General features: G+C 35.9%; 1 protein-coding gene across 3 annotated transcripts in view; it reads left to right on the forward strand.

Annotated features, from left to right (window-relative positions):
• Window positions 1-18,429, forward strand: part of PACRG (parkin coregulated) — a 253,531-nt gene that overhangs the window by 40,010 nt on the left and 195,092 nt on the right. The gene's annotated exons all lie outside the window — the stretch shown is intronic.

Below are 18,429 nucleotides of genomic sequence, written 5' to 3' on the forward strand. Positions count from 1 at the left end.
AGCATAGTAAATACATGCTGTTGCATCTGAATTACAGCCTAGGTCACCTGCATTCTCCATCAGCTATTGCACTGAGATTTAATAGCAAAGCCTCAAGGGCAAGGTTACCAGACTAAACACCCTGTGCAATTTCTGTGGGCTACAGAAGCATACTCTGTATGTGAAACCAAGAATTTATGATTCATCTAATTAAAGTCTTAACAGTCTGATAAAAAAAATTATTATCAGTCTAGGTAAGAAGATACTTACACTTATAGTCAAATTATCCAATTATTACTGCTTATGCCTGATAATGAAACTATTAAAAATGATACACACTAGCTTTCTAGTATCTATGCCTTATGCTGGTGCTGTGCTCACCCTTCTAATGCATGTCTGGGTCCTGAAGTCAACGGTGCTATTCCTCCTCAAAAGAAAGGGTTATAGCAATTTACCAGCATCCCAGGTTTTTGACAGGAGGAATGTGATATTTATGTTGATTATTTCTTCCCCCTCACAATGGGGTTCTTCTTGGGTCTATTTGGCATCCTATTTACACATTCGCTAACATAATTGGCTTTTTTTCATTGGTCTGCACTTCCTCATTCTATCCACATTTGTTGTAAATAATATGTTTTGCATATGTTGTATACCCGTTTGTGTCTGGTTGGAGGTGGGGGTGCTGTTACAATCGTTTTTATTCAGCAGCTTTTAAGACATGGCTCTCTAATAATCTAAATAATGTTTTACTAGCATAACCTAGTTGAGCGTATATGCTTGTTCTGAGGACATTAAGAGTTACAAATAGAACAGTACCCTAGCAGGCCTTATATATAAACACATACATAATAAGATACAATGTCCCAGTAACAGCTTGTCATCAGTATCTCTTTGTTATGTCAATATCACTGATACCTTATCACAGTTATTTCACAACACAGTGCTTGTCATAAACTGTAATCTATACTGCTTGTCCCTGCTCAAGAGTAAAGACAACAAATGTGGTTTAATAACTCTGCAGTATTATTAAACCATTTGGGAAATTACCTACCAAAAAACCTCCCAACCCCCTCAAATTGGGAGATTCATATCTAAAAGTGGCTTTCAGATCAGAACTAAAACATTAATATAGATGCACCCAATGAGTTAACAGTGGAAATAGTTGTAAAGTGTCTGAATTTCTAAAACACAAGTTCTGTATTGAATTTCCTTTTGTTATCCATGAGGAAGGTAAGTGACGAGATTACATTTACAACACCCACCCAACAAACCCACATATCAGTTTGCTTTGGGGTCTCCAAAAATACCCTATCATGTTTTAAAGGTTCCAGTGCACTGAATTACTTTAGAGATACAGACTTTTCACTCTTCTCTTCAGAGGAACTCCCTATTTCATATTTAAATTAGAGTTATGTACATGATTGTCTTTGTTTCTGCACTAAGTGCCTCTTCAGACAGCAAACTGGATAAGAACCTGTAAAATTACTGTCACCTGAAGTCACCATTGCAAGTTTCAGCAGAACTTTAAAGGTGCACCAGGTTGCTCAGGGCCCATTCAAGTTTTAAGTATATCTAGTGGGTGGAAATTCCACAAGCTGTCTGGGCAATCTGTTTTGATGTTTCACCATCATAATTATGAAAACTTTTTTTTTTGTAGCACTTGATCAGAATTTTTCATGTTGTAGTTCAGGAGGCAGCTGGAGCTGCTGCCAGTGTGTATATTGCTGTCATTATTCTTGGTGCCATTGATGGTGGCATGACTGACTGGCCTTAATTGAGGAACTGCTGTGGCTGTAGCACTGCATGGGACTGAAGAGTCACTGACTTTCTAATGCAAAAGGCTGGTGGCAGAACTGGAAATATTTTGTGCCTCCTTGGATCTCACCTGTAAAACAGCAGTACCAGCCTTTCTTTAAAATAGTCCGAGCTCTGTTGAAAAAAGATCTGTGTATGAGCATGTTATATATTTCCCAGAGATCAGAAATTGAGAGTGCAAAAACCATGTTACTTATGTATTTATATCACAGTACTGAAAGTGGGATAGAAGAAAAGCGAAAGATATTTTCAGATTATGTTCTTTACATGGAATGGATAGAAAGTGGCCAAGACACGCCAGCTAGAAAAAAAAGAAGTGAAACCAAATGTCACACACTGGCTGTTGGACTTCAGAGCAAATAGGATGTTAAAACTTTCCAGGGTGGTGCAAAGAGAAAAGTTTGTTGGTTTGGTGAGAAATTAAGTTTGGCTTGTTGATTTGGCTTTGTTCAGTGAACATTTAAGGATAAAGCATACAAGTTGTAAGATTATACATGAAGGAAGAGAATGCCAGATGCTAACTAATTTGATGCAAACTTCCAAGGAGCATTCAGACATTAATATTTTTCTTACTACCAATCTAGGACATACTGATTGATTTTAAGAGAAAATATTTTTCTTTCATTATATAATGCATATGTATATATTTTTGTATTGTCACAAATATCTGCTTCAGTTGCTTTTATTAATTTTTATGCTTACATGGGTTGGAAAGAAATCACCTTTTCTAAAATATTTCTAAACATTTACTTAACGTTTAGGATTTATAGAAATGTGGATTCTCATTTTTCTTAAGTTACAGTAGAAGCTAGGACCTCCTGAATATGGAAGTCAATATGAGCTCACCTGAAAACCAGAAAGATATAATTTAGATCAGAGCTGTAGCTAAATTTTTCCTTCAATGTCATTCATCTTGTATATGCTATAACACTGTTTCTGTTTCTGTAGTGCTCATGCTTCCATTACAAACTGAGCAGACAACCAAAAGGAATCTTTCAAGTTGATCTTATTTCCTTTCAGCGTATAGCATGCTATCTTTTCAGTTTCTGTTATTAATGGAAATCTTAAGTATAAAATGTCTCAATTTTCTGTCATATGTCATTATTCTATCATTTATTTCTATTTGATGAATAAATTTGTTTAAACCTTGAAAATGTCATTAATTGGGGTTTAGTAGCATTCATGTCATTCCATAAAGATATGGAATTCCTGTTATTTGAGTGGAAGTGCATGTGAACTCTCTAGTTTACAAATGAATATAATCCTTAATCAATGCATAGATTGTGAAAAGTGTTTCTGAAAATATTATTTCACAAATATTCTAATTTTGTTAGGTTTTTTATTAGTTATTGCAAGATATTGTAACTCTTATTTTGGATATGTGCATATCCTCATGACTAGTTACCAGTAGGTAGATGTTATTTTTACCTTATGACAGAGAATAATCAGCATTAGCTAATGTGTATAGATGCCTACACTATTCTAGCAACTGAATTTTATAACCTATGTGACTATATAAAAATTCAAATAAATAGTTTTTTAATTTTAATGATGTACCAGATAAAAACCTTACAATACAGTGCCTTCCATGTACATTCTTGGTACCATGATGTTTACATTCATGGTCACCATCGATTTACACTTCCATGTCTTCTTCAAGGCACATGTGCTGCATGCGCTTGAGATTCTAGTTTTCAGGCAATAGGAAGGTGGAGGAAAGAACAGAAATGTTAATACAGTCCTAAGAATCTTTTATTATGATTTAGCTTTTATCTCCATGGAGAATATTTGTCTGTGTCCATATGATACATCCTGAAAACTAAACAGTTAAAAGGTGTTAATTTTCAATGTTAAAATATTCATGGAGTTGAAGTACAGTGAACTACAGCTGCTTCCTGAGAAGAGGGAGGAAAAACCTCATACAAATGTTTTGACAATAGAGCTTAGTGAAAATGATCACCATTACAGTAGAGAGAGAGGAATCATCATCTCATCATAGGACCAGGAATTGATTCTTTATCAAAGCTACAGCATTAAGCCTAGTTCTTAGAGGAAAGGGAGATATTTAAACCTTAATTATTTCCTTGCTACCCAATGACGTCTGTTTCTCATATGGTTTTCCCTGGGTGTGAATTCTACCTGCTTTCTCTCTTCCCCCTTTCTCAAACCCTCCAATACCTGCTAAGTATTTTCTGAGCTCCAAAAATTTGCAAAAAACTGTGTTTTGACTACCTAGATAGAAGATGTCTTCCTATGTAAAAAAATCTCTCCAGTAAGATTCCTATGAACCATAGAAAACCAGGTCAATCTTCTGTGTTATTTCAAATCTAGATAGAATAAAAGATGAATTTAATAATGAAAAAATGGTACCTAACTGAATCTGTAATCACAAAAATATTTAGGGCAGGATGGCTAGCAAGCTGCTGAAGTGACATTTTATGGTCTAATTATCTTATGTAGAAAGAAACTGAGGAAATTACAACTGAAGCAGTTGGACAGTATATGTCAGTGAATGATGACAATGCTGAAAAGAATCTGGGTCTCAGATGTCTTTTCAAAATGGCAAAAAAACCCTGGCAGTACTCTCCAGACTAAAACTAATCAGCTTACTGAAAAGAGACAGTTTTGTAATATTTCAAGACATTTTTGATAACTTGACAGAAATAATGGATCACAAAAACAATACTAAGATTCACAAAAAAAAAGGGGGGCTTTGACATTCAGTGAGAAAAGTTAATCTAGCTCTACTTCACCACATTCCTGAGACATCAGGATGTCCAAACAGTTAATATCAACTCCTGCGCAAGTGGCCTTTTAAAAAATTATTGTAAAGCTCACAGTTCATTAACTTTAGATACTTCTGATGAAAATTCAGCAATTTCAGCAAAAGAAGAGGGAGGCTTCAGAAAAGGTCTGAAGGCAAAGAGTGATTAAATCGATTTAAAGCCATTTCTTAAGTCACAGCACACATAAATGGAGGAATTGTTGAAGAAAAACATAGGACTTGATGTGGGAAAGATTTTAAACTTCTTACTGAAGATTAACAAATATCAATATATAATTGCCAAAGTAACAAGTATGAAGATGATAACTTCATTTTAAGATTTTTTTTTTAAGTTAGCAAAAGGCTCCCCCATATCTTCCAGACCTCAAAGAGACCACAAAATTCTCCCTGTCCTGAATATGGGACAAATTGATTTAGCCCATAGTAACAATGCTGTATAGATTAAAGATGCTGCATAAGAGCTTCAGTATCAGAGGTAGCTATATTCAGTAAATAGGAATGGTAATAGGAGCCCACAGAATAGAAAGTTCAAAGTTTTTTGTTTAAATATTTCATATGTTCTGGTCAAGATTAATGTATATCCATGCAGACACAGTAGACTTCAGTAACAGACAGTATGTCTTCCAGCTGTGCTGAAATGATCAACGTCAACATAATAAAATTTAATCACCACCTTTTTAGACATGAAAAAATTATTTTTCAAGGAAGAAGGATGCAAACAAAAAGTAAGTCTAAGTAGGTATGGAGATTAAAAAAAAACATTTGGAGATTATAGATGACTACAAAAACTTGTTTATTAATCGTGCATTTACAAATATGAAAAACATTTTGAATAACAAAATCTATGAAAATAATGGTATTATGACCTATGAAAAACAAGTCTGTCCTTCCACAGTCACAACCTGGCTACTGTCAGTATCTGTGAAGACATACTCTGAGAGAGCTCCTTTTCACTTGCATTCTACTATTTTGAATTCTGATATGAGGGAAAATTGTCTCTTTGAACAAGGAAAATTTTACCCCTCCTTGGGGGATTTTTTTACCTATGTGCAAAGCAAGCAAATGGATATTGTTAAAACCTTTTCAGCTGCATACAGTTTGTACTAAACAACTATTCTTTTCCTAATAGGGTTCCTCTTGTAAGGGAATTATTTGAATTTAGCATCAAAGAAAGCAAGCCATTGATCTGTTGTCCTTGCAAAAAAGGACAGATATCTTAGCAGGTTAATACATACCTTCAGCAGCAGCAATGTTAGCACTGAGAGAAACAAAAAAAACCCTGCCCTACAATAGAATAGATATTGCATCATGTCCTAAATTCTAATCTCAGTACCAACAAACTTTTTGCTACTATTTTGTCACAATAATATCTTACACGATCATTTGCAATAGATTTGAATCTGAAGGAACTAAGGCAGTTAGATAAGTAGAAAAAATTATTCAGATAGATGAAATCCCAAACCAGATCTTGATAAGCTTCATGTATGTGCCTAGAAGAAAGGAATAGAAGTGAAGGATTTGTGTGTAGGGTTTCTGTGTTTGTTTCTAATGATAACAAAGTAATAAATAAATTGAAGTGCTAGACTGGCTTTCAATTAACTAGATAAAGATAAAGAAAGAAGTGTGAAGATAACTCAAGTATTACATGGAGATAAATTTGAACAGATAGAAGCAGAACCCTTCCTATGTAGAGAATGTATCTGTCACTTTAAGAATGCTGATTCTCCTAAGATTTTAAGATTCTCCTAAAAGCCTTAGAACATCCCACTAAGTCAATAAAGAACCACACTCAGATATACAAAGAAGCTTTTCACATATGCTTTGTGATACACCATTTTTTGAAAACTGGTTAAACCACAGATAAATGTGGTAACACATCAACTATGCCAAGTCTGTTCTACGTACTGTCACTGGCAGTTGAATATTTGTATAAGCTGTACTTTGCAAAAGGCACAGGTGGTCAAGTGGCAAATGGCTGACTGAGTGCTTGTTGAAAGGCTCTTTGACAGTGGCATCAGTTCATGTGACAGCAATTTCTACTGTTAATGATAATAATGGTCATAATAGTATAAGCTGCTTTCATTCATGTAAAAATTCAGAAAAATACTATCATACCATATTAATTTTACTGTGTGTTGTAGCTATAAGGATCTATTGATTTCAGTGGAAATCATCAGATGCTTATAGTCAGGCATGTTCTTCTGAATTATGTTAAAGCAGAAGTGTTTTCTTTCCAACATAGTATATTATTCATAAAGTAACTTGAGAAAAGAAAAATATGTAATGTATCTAAAGATTGTTTTGGGGGGAATCTTAAAAATTCATCCTGTTATTGATAAATACTTTTTTTTTCAACTTCATTACAAAAAATACAAGATTTCACGATTTATTGCTGCAGTCAGAGCAAACATGCATATAATGTACTCTCTCATCATGAGTTAAAGGCCTTCACTTCTGTGGCTTAAGATCTCAAAAAGTAAAGTAGGAAACTGCCTTCTGAGTTTTGCTCATCAGGAAAGGTAGGCCATTAGTTTAATAAATGCAGCCTACTAACACCTGCATGGAGAGTAAGCTGAGACCTACAATCCGTTTATTGGTCAAAGTTATAACAGAAATGTAGTGGCTTGAACTTGAACCTTAAAAAATTTGAAAAGGAAATAAAATACACTTTGAGTGTCATGGTTCAGCCCCAGTCAGCAACTGAACACCATGCAGCCTCTTACTCACTCCCCCCACCTCTGTGGGAAGGGGGAGAGAATCAGAAGAGCAAAAGCACAAAAAAAACCTTGTGGGTTGAGATAAGAACAGTTTAATAATTGAAATAATATAATAATTATAATAATAATGATTATGATAATAATAACAATAATGATCATATAATAAAAAGGAAAAGGGAAAAGGGAAAAAAAAACAAAACCACAAACAATACAACCACTCACCACCCGCCGACCAATGCTGCCAGTCCCCGAGCCGTGGTTGCTGCCTCCCTCCCCCGGCCAGCTCCTCCCAGGTAACATACTGGGCATGACATTACATGATATGGAATATCCCTTTGGCCAGTTTCAACCCGCTCTCTCAGCTGTGCCCCCTCCCCTCCCGGCTTCTTGTGCACCCGGCAGAGCACGGGAAGCTGGAAAAGTCCTTGACTAGTACAAGCACTACCCAGCAACAACCAAAACATCAGTGTGTTATCAACATTGTTTTCATACTAAGTCCAAAGCACAGCACTGTGCCAGCTGCAGTGAAGAAAATTAACTCTATCCCAGCTAAAACCATGATAGGCAGTTGGATTTATTCATACTCTTACACTGGTTGAAATAACATCTTTTATTTTTCCTTTAAAAATCATTAGGTTTCATAAAAGGTTTCCTATTTCTATGAATAGTGTTTGGAATATTACTATGTCTGAATTTTGTGGTTATAGCAAACCAGGAATTGTTTCCTACAAGTGAGATCTGCTATCTGTTTAAGACAGACAGGGAAAAGTCCCTAAATAAGCAACTACTAAATGCTTTATAAATATTTCAGCAGTAATTCTCAAACTGAACAACAGTGGGTAAACTTACTTTATCAAGTGATGCAAAAGAAGTTGACAATTAAAAACAGTTCATTTTCTTTGTGTTTAGAAAGAGGTGAAGTTGGTGGGGATAATGTTACATCTAGCTGTTAGGGTCATCTCGCTTTCGGATCCATCCTAATTTTTTTTTGTTTCAGAAGCAAGTCACACATTAAGGTCGAAGGAAAATGGAACTGCTTTGGCTGTTTAGACACAAAGTTTTTGTTCACTTTAAGCTCAGGTTACCTTTGTTGTGTTTAATAAATAAGTACTTGTTAAAGTGAATAAAGTATGTAGTAGCTTTTTAAGCAGTTTCTTAACCTGTTTCAGGGGCTTCTGATTTCACAATAGATAATGGCTTCTCCCAGAGGTTCAGTATTCAGCTCTACCACTTGGTTCTTCAGACTTAAAATGTAGTAGGTGGGCAAACCTATACAGGACATGTGGGGTCTGGACATAGAATTGTTATTTAAGATTAGGCAAATGAGGATGACTAATTGGGGTAATGAGGAATCCACCATTCCTCTCCTTTCCTCTTTAGCTGTTGTTTTTAGTGTTCCTATTCCACCTCTTCAGATGCAGTCAAGTAATTTGCTATTGAAGATAGCCACAGGATGGGATTTTGTGCAATTTTTTACTTGTGGGAGGATGACGAGGGCCCTGTAGTAATTGCTCTGCTAGCTGAAGCCTCTAGCCACAGGAAGCTTCCAGGTGCATTCTATAGAGAGCTGAAGCATGACTTTATGAAGGGTGATAGCTAACTCACAACAACCCCGTTTGACTTTCTGGATTTTTATACGGTTGGTAGGTAATTCTCATCTAGTTCTAAAATGGGAAATCAGTGCCAAAATGCTGTTTCACCAAAACCATCGATGGAGTCTGTCACAATCAGAAATAGAATGCAGTGATTTTATCTTCTTGGCCCAGTGTCTAATCCTTTAAACAATGTTCTGTCATGACCCAGGCAGGTTTCTTGCTATCTCAGAGGTCAGTCCAGCCTTTCAGAGTCAATGCCTTCAGATAAGTGATTTGCCTGGATTGCCTTAGGGCTAATAAACCAGTGATTCAAAAGCTGACTGAACCAATGGGGCCCTGTTCTCGATTGTGAAAAACCTAGGTATTTTTAGACACTGTTCCCAGTTGGAGCAAAGAGAAATTTCTGTATCTTTAATTTTTCCATGATATGGAGATAAGTTTACTTGCACAGTTCTAATAGGAGTTAGAATAGCGGTATTTCAATATATTCTGAAAGCTGCTGTCATAGGCTCCATATTATCATCTCACCTATATTCTCCCTGTCTAATACTTACTTTTCACCAAAAAATATTTAAGTTTAAGTAATTTGAAGTAATTTTTTATTACACTTTTGGAATTAAGCTTTTCAATGGAACACATTAGACCTATACCAGATGTCAGCATTAGAAAACATATTTACCAAAACACATAATGAGGCTTATTTACAACCTCCTAGGTGTGGAATAACTTCCAGGGGAAAAAAAAATTAACCTCCTATCAGATTTGGTTCTATGCCAGCTTAAGTTAATTTAATTCTAGCTACCAGGGGCATGCCATTTCCTCTGTATCACTTTCAGCAACCGTGGTGGGATTCTAACTCCGTTGAACCATTTCAGTACATTCTCCAGCAAAAAAACCTGTTTTAACAGAATAATATGAAAAGTTCCCTGGCAGATTAGAGCATTGGAATGGCCCAGTGCAGGATCAGGCAAACACCAAAATTAGTGTAAGAGAAGGAATAGTATAGGTCCAACTGGAAGGGAGGGCAGGACTTTGGCAATTTAGAATAACAAAAAGCAGGATTGCTACTTTATGGCCTTGCTTTTATTCTTCATCCTACATATCCTCTGTCAGGGTCACAATAATAAGTTAGGATGTTAGGTGTATTCCAGCATGGACCTTCATACATGTGTGTGTGATGGAAGTGCAAAATAGGCTGACAATAACTCTCCTAAAATTTTACAGTTTTACCAACTGTTCTTTACTTTGAAATACAGAGACATATGCCATGATAATGTATAGGAGCATTATAAAGAACTAAGGATTACAGGAATCAGAAAAGTGGTAATTTAATTAAATATATTATTAAAAAAATAAAAGCAACGTGTTTCATTTTGTTTCCTAGCCAACAATATTCTTATAACTAGCGGTATGTAGAACTACAACATGTTGATTTGGCATCCAGAAATACACACACAGCCGTAAAGAATGTTGTGGGTACTTCTACATCAGGGTGCAGTGCAGGCCAATAGGAGAGGATCACCAAAGGAAAAAGAGCTGATGCTGAGGATATGATGTTTTACACATCTCAGGGATTTTCGGACTGTTGTCCGAAAGGACTCCAGTTCACTCACTTAGAAACTGCTTCATGACGTGAACCATAATTGGGTGCCACTTCAGAAGCACACGTGATCCCAGCTGAAATATGAATGCAAATGTACTCACAGTGAATTTATGTTTTCTAAACATTAGACTGCAGATAGAAGAACTTCCACCATCAGGAAAAATTTAGGATTTGGTGGAATTGATGCACTGGAAAGCCTTGTGAAACTAATAAAGCAAGAAAAAAAGGAGACTGTATTCATCTGTAGACTGGAAGAGGCAGAGAAATATATTAGCAGTTGTCACTCTTCTCCTTTCATATTAAATGAAATTGCTTGGTAAGCATCAGGAGAGAAATCTAAATGATATTAAATAGTTACACTATACTCCAGCAGATAATAAGAGATGGAGGACCTTTTGAGAACAAAGTGCTGTGGAGCGGTTTGTAACATAGGCACATCTGGCTTATCGAAACAGCTTATCTTTTCACCAATGAAAAATAACACTTCTGAGGTGATAAAATAGAGTAATTCTGTATGCAGCTTATGACTTACTTTCAGTAGTGTCTCAAGGCAATAATGAGATACAATATCTTTGTACAAAATCACATGTCTGATTTTTCTTTCAAGTTCTGGTGCTTTAGAAGCATTTGTAATGTTTGCTGACCTTCTATCAGTAGTTTCATTTTGGGGACTAAAATTGATTTCTCTCATTTTGACTTTTGAAGCTATGAGATGGGCTTTGATCTGTTGTCCACATTTGTGCAGTAGCCCCAGAAGCAGCTTTTAAGCATTAGATGTGGCACCATTTAAAGCATATCAAGAGTGGCACATGTGACGAAAGGTCTCCCCATTTCTTTTTGGATATAAAAAGCTTTTGTCTGATACATGTTGATGTATCGTGTTCTTTTGATATTGAATGCTTGTGATATTGATATTAAATAAAAGGAATTAATGTGGAACTCAGGAGTACCTGTTGGGACATCTTACTGTGCCTCTCCTGTCATCTGAAGTTTCTCATTCAATTTTCAGTATGTCTGCATAGCAAAATCAAAACATGATTGTAGAGTGTATTAACCGCCTATGTTAGTTTAATCAAATTAGGTTCAGTAAATGAAGACAGAGCAGTACAGGTTTTGTTGCTTATTGCCAGTCAGAATAGACACTCTTGGGGATGCCCAGTGCAGGTTCTGATTGTTAACACTTTCTAATATTTGTATGTCCAAGTCTTTACTACTACTATTACTTATGCTTATTAGAAAATCTGTGGATATGTCCCCAAATCTACTATCATGCTATTGTTTGTTGTGTTGTTAGGTAACTGCCAAAATCTTGTTTTCCTATATGTGATTGCTGGGCTTGTCTTGATGGGCCTGTCTGTGTCACAAGTGTAGAAACATGTAAGGTATCTATGGGCATACTAACTCCGGAACCACAAACTGGGGTTAATGGCTTTTGCACCTAGGCTTGCTCTCTGGGCTTGAGTTGTAACTAGGCAGTGTTGTGCGAATGCAAGGTCAGCCAAGTTAACAGCGCTATCACACTATATGGGTGAGGATCTTGCAGTTGATAGTTCTAGTAAAGCTTTGAATGTCAACATGGCACTGCATGGTGCTAGGTATATTATTTGGCCTTTATTCCTGCTAGCTTGAGTATTTCTTCATGGCATAACGTAATTTATTTGACTTATTTAATATAATCTTGCATTTTACTCGAGGTTTATGTTAGGATTTGGCAGCAGCCTCTGGCTCCAGTACACGAGGAAATGAATGGTGATCTTTCCTGTGGGTAAATCAGTCAGTTGCCAGTTGGACTATACTGCATTTACCAATTAGAGTGTTAGTTCAACACCAGTACAAGGGGAAGATGAGACAAGACCCTCTTAGTGGTTACACAAACATTTCCTTGATGCCATCACATTTACATCTGCCCTGAGACGGTAATATGCATTAGTAGACCCCATTCTGTGCAATTTTATATAAATATATTTTTCAGTTTGAATACAAAGCAATAGGATTTGTTATTTTATTTCTGAAACTTTCACTCTTCAAGATGATAATGTGGTATATTTTCAAGGAAGACTTGAAAATGTACCTAAAAAAAAAAAAGGTAAGGTAAGACAGTTGAGTGGTCATACAAGTTCTGATCCCTATATCTTCAAAAATAAATTTAATTATATATTTTTACGAGGAAAAAAACACAAAAAGATCTGGTTAAATTCCAGTCTTCCTGTAAGGAACTAGGCAGATAAAGAACTGGATGTTTTTTCATTCTTCCCAGTTGTCATCTAAATGCATTAACCTGGGTTAATCAAATAAAGATATGTCTTTAAGCATTAAATTTGATTACAATGTCACTGGTCTCTTTTTTTAAAAAGATAAGAATCATTATATAACAACAGTAGAATCTCAGTCCATTCTACATTTGGGAAGTAAAAACATTGGTCTCTTAATATCTTGATTCCCTACAACTTAATGTGATCACATCTTTTGTTTTCCACACAGCACTTGAACAATTTATTGACTTCTCATTTGAATAAAACAACCTATGTCTGCATAGGCAGATGAGAAACTGTATGTCCAAAGAATTCTATATGTTTGATATAAATCTAGCACTGCTCCTTGAAGAATCAGTCACCTATTTCTTCCTGTCCGGCTCCATGCTGCTCCCTCCCTTGTTCCAGCTTAGGTGTTCATTCATATTTGCAGTAAACCACCTTAAGGATCTAATACTTCACAAATCAACCTAACAAAAAAACCCAAAAACCAACCAACAACACCAAAACACAACAAAAACATCCCTTTGTTCCTGATCTGGTCCTCTGAATACCTACATGAAAGCTTCTGTCCTTAATGGAGGGCAGTACTTTGTGGTAGCATCTAGGCTCATGAGGTGGGAAAGACCACTTACCTCCATGTCAGTGTTAATTTTTGTCAGTTAGGAAATTTGGAAAATTCAGTCTTCAAATAATTAATCGCTGTGTAAATCTGCCTTCAAATAATTTTTCTTAGTCATTTTCCTAATATGCCATCACTGAAAAATCTAAGAATGCAACCTGATACAATGGTTTTAAATGCCCACAACTCAATGAAAGAAATATGGACTTTCTCTTTTTTTTTTTTTTTTTTTTTGCTTAACGGCTTGTATCTTTTCTCTTGTCACATAGTTCAATGGCATAGAATTACAATAAATTAGTTTTGCAATTATCAGACTCTTCAACTTCTCTTTGGCATTTAACGAACCTCAGAAGCTGTTTACTGCTTCATATACTTTGCCATCATGAATATTAGCCTTTAATTAACTGGAACTCTAATCTTAATCTTTCTAGCTATGTTGCAATGAAATATTTTTGTTAGGTTGAAGAAGATAGTATTTGTTACTGGTTTTCCAATAAATGGAATATTTTTAGAATTACCTTTTTAGTCAGTAATTATAACAATATAAAATGTAAGACAAAACTCATTATCAAAAGGAAAAGCATTGTGTGCTTTCTTTTTGTGTATTTAACTGAGCAGCATAAAATCACAGAGAAGCCTCAGCTGGGAGGGACCGCTGGAGATCATCTGGTCCAGCCTTCTGTTGAAAGCAGGGTCTTAGATTTGTTTTTTCAGGTCCCTGCCAAGCAAAATTGGATATTTTCAGGGAGATTCCACCAATTCTCTGGGCAACCGATTCCAGTGTTTAATTCTTCTTCTGATGATGAACTCTCTTGTATCCAGACACAATATCCCTTGAAAAGATTTGCATGTACCTGTTGCCTCTTGTCCTGTGCATCCTTCTGAAGAGAATAGCTCCATCTTCTCTATTACTATCTGTTGGGGATTGGAAAACTGATTAGATCCTCCTCTGAGCCTTTTCTTCTCTGAGCTGGACACAGCCAGTTTCTTTAACCTTCTGTCAAGATCTCCAGACCTCTAATGATCTTCATGGTTGTCTGCTGAACCCTCTCCCCTTTTCTTAGTTTTTGTCATGAACTGGGAGGACCAGAACTGGACTCGTTATTTCAGGTGTGTCCTTACAAGCATCAAGTAGAGTGGAACTCCTTGATCTGCAGACTACACCCTAACTGATGCAACCCAGGGCTCATTCTGCCTTTGTCGCTGCAAAGGCACTGTTCACTCAAGTTTAGCGCTATCCACAAGAATCCCCAGGTCCTTTTCAGCAAAGCTACCTCCCAACTAGCCAGATACCACCCAGCTTGTACTGCTGCTTGGAATTATTCTATCTTATGTGCAAGATATTACATTTACGCAATCCCTGTTTGCCCTGTTTTCTAGTTTGTGAAGGGCTTTCTGCTTGGTGGCTGTTCCTCTGGGTGTATAGTAACTGTCTTCCCAATTTGGTATGATACACAAACTTGGTAAGCAAGCATTCAGTTCTGTCATTCACATCCACATCCTTTGTAAAAGATGTTGAACAGTATCAAACCCAATACCAACCTCTAAGAACTCCCTTTATGAACAGCTGCCCATAAGCCAGTAAAAACATATTAGTCTTACCGCCCTAAAAGTTCAAGCCATAACATTTCTGTAAGATTTTGAATAGCATCATTTATGTAAGCAGCTTGGTAAATCAGATTATTTCAACTGTCACCAGGATCAATAGGTATCGTCCCTCTGATTTCTACATTTTTTTCCTGAAATTACGGACCAGGTGTGTCTTCAGAGACTGTCACATCGCAGCTAGGAAGGTCCTAATGAGTTGTGCATGGTGAAATGCTAAATATGCATGAGGAAAATAACTATTAAAAATGGTCATTCAGCTGTTAGGAAAGCCTGTTCACCAGTTTTCTATTGTGAGAAATGTATCTTCTGTATGAAAAGCAAAAAAGACGTAAAGTTGACTGTTTCATGGAGAACTTGACTGGCCTAGAATTTTTGAGACAGCTTCTTACTGTGGATACTCTCTTCCAGTATTTAATTGTTGCTCTTTTATTACTTTTTTGTAGCAATTAATCTGAATCTGTGACTGGCTTTTCTGCATTATGATAGTCTGCAAATTGAAAACAAAAAAGTCTGGTCTCAGAAAGCGCTACTTACAATATAAGGATAGGAAAATAAATACATAAAAGAAAATAGATCAGGAATTATAAAAAGTGAAAAAGTAAATTATACACATATACTTTTCCTCAGGCAGATCATTGAAGATGCATGGCCAGAATGACCTAAAGAGAGGTCTGGATGAGAGAACAGTGTTCAGAATAACAAATATGATAGTGATGGTATCCGTAGTAATAAAGATAGGAAGGAAAGGAAACTATTTGCAAAAGTTAAACAGTATTACCTCAATGCAGCCACTCTAGCGAATGTCTCATAATATACTTTTATCAGATGCAATCAGAAGGAACAAGTTATGTCCATGTAATAACACAGAGCAATGGTACTTTTCAGTCATGCAAGGTGCCATTTCTCCAATGCAGGGACAGTACCACTGCCTTCCTGACTGGTGATATTTCTTTGTTCTACGGAGATCTTAGGATCATTCCTGCCTAGATAGTTTCACTGCTTTGGAGTCTGTTTGTCTTCCTGATATTTAAAAGGCTTCTATGCCTATTCAGACCAAACTGACAAGAAAAACATCTTTAAGACAAAGGAAAAGACAGTAGCTCTCTCTCTAGACTATTTGCAAACTAATTCTCTAGATATACACACTACTTTGCTAGTTGTACAGTACAAGAATTATGAGGTGCGTAAGATGGGTAAGAAACTCCATACTAAAATGGAGACAATAATGGCATGTAATGTTGAAATGAGATATATGATAGTAGATGAAAGTTATTAATGGAACTTCTTAAGAAGTGGTTTTAGAGCTAACCTTATTTAATATTTTCATTAGTGACCTTGACAAAAAAATTTGGATTATGTAATTAAATTTATAGTTGTCATAATATTTGGACTTGTTATTAAAACAGATAAAGATCATGCTGTCACACAGATGGAAGTGGAAGCCCTTGAGAACTGGTGTAATAGAAATGGAACTAAATATAACAGGACAAAGTACAAGATAATGCACTTAAAACTAGTGACAAGAAATTCTGTTATTAACATAGAACTCCTCAACTGGAAAAGATAGTTGCTGTGGCAGTTAATCAAAGGATAACTATGAGATGCCGGTGTGATGTGGCCATGAGAGACTAAATGTAATGCTAGGAGATCTACCAGACAGCCCGTTTTGCATGAAAAAGGATAATACTCATTGTATTTCTGGCCACTGATAATGTGGATTTAGTAAACCTGAATGGATTTCTCTTTCAGCAACTTTTCCAGTCACAGCATGAATGTACAGAAACTTCTAGGATTCCCAACACTGACTTTTGGCAAGGAGTTCTATAAATCCACTAGCTTCTGCATGAATACATAACTACTTTTTCTTGTTCCAAACTTGTCACTTACTAGATTTTTTTGACGCCCCGTACTTTTACTGAAGGAGACAGTGGGGAATCTTATTCATGCTCTCCATGAAGTCGTAGTTTTATAGATCTTTATTTTATTCCTCCTTAGTCATCATTTTCCCAGTTTATTCTTTTCTTGTGAAAGCCATTCCATACTCTCAGTCATTATCCCTCTCTGAACCTTTTCTAATTCCGCCATATCTTTTTCTGAGGTGGCAGATCAGAGTAGGCATACTATTTAAGATGTAGTTTGGAATCACTGAAGTAAGGATAATGCACAACAGCCTTTCAACAGGCAAAGGACAAATAAACGGATTTGTAATCAGTTTTGAAAGACTTTGTATATATAATAGAGGAATAATAGGAGAATGGATTTGATAACCAAGATCCTTTTACTCCTTCTGGTTTCTTTATTCATTAATAAAGAATAGGAAGAACTCGAATTAACACAAACATATTTTCTAGAAAAATTGTGAAAGTGCAGTAGGAAAAGTTTCACAGCAAATTTACTAACATAAGTAGGGAGGAAGAAAATGTTTTGTTTCAGATAAGATGCTGTTTGGGGTTTCATGATGATTGTCTGCAAGAAATAACTAAGATTGTATCTCATGTAATCAAGGCAACATATTCTTTATCAATAATTTAAGTTAAAATTTAATAGAATAGTGAATCCTAATATTTTACAGAAAATAATGTTTTAAAGGGCATGGGAAGGTCCTGTGTGTGAAAAATATGCAAATATACAAAAAGAACATAGATGCTTTTCTAGTGGCCTGAAATGAGCACTGACTCATAGAGTTGCCTGAAATAAAAAAAAAAAATAAATTTAAAGACAAGTGAAAGTACTTATACTCATGGCATAGAACAAATTGTTCCTCTGCAGAACAATAAGTGTAGATTTATTTACACTGGATAGAAATGCTTTTCTTGGAGTCATACTCTCAACTGCTGCAGATGTCTTTACTGAGCAAAGTTACACCTATGCATATCAAATCTGTTTTCACTAGACATGGTTTATCTGTGACAGCAATATGCAGCAATAGGTCACAGCTTAGTAGCCCTAATTTAAGCAATTTGTAATAAAGTACAATATGGGCATATCACCAGTGGAACCCTGTACCTCAGTCAGAGGAAAATGGTGTCAAAATAGTTTGGAGGGAAAAGTCCAAGTCAGATTTAAATCTGTAGTTAGCACAATTAAATTACAGAATAGCATAAATGAAGCCAAGGATGTTACATGTTTGCATTCTGTTCACTAAAAAGGTGAATGTCTCTACCGCTAGAAACTAACATAAGGGTCACTGAAGGCATAGAGACAAATAGAACAATACAAAATACTGGGTATGATTTATGATCCTTGAAGCTCTCACCTTTCTTTGAAAATGATCTTTTCTGTGCTATAAAACATGGCAAGTCATAAAGGCATTTTTGAAAAAAGAGGTATGCAGAGAATTGTAGGAAATTCTTATCCCAGATGTATGGCTATAAAAACAAAAAGAAAAGGTAAGAGTTTCTCAGGGAAGAATCAGTTGTCAAGGACATTTGAGATTAGTTTAGCTCTCTCAGC

Source organism: Phalacrocorax aristotelis, chromosome 3 (assembly GCF_949628215.1).
Source record: "Phalacrocorax aristotelis chromosome 3, bGulAri2.1, whole genome shotgun sequence".
Classification (NCBI taxonomy): Eukaryota; Metazoa; Chordata; class Aves; order Suliformes; family Phalacrocoracidae; genus Phalacrocorax; species Phalacrocorax aristotelis.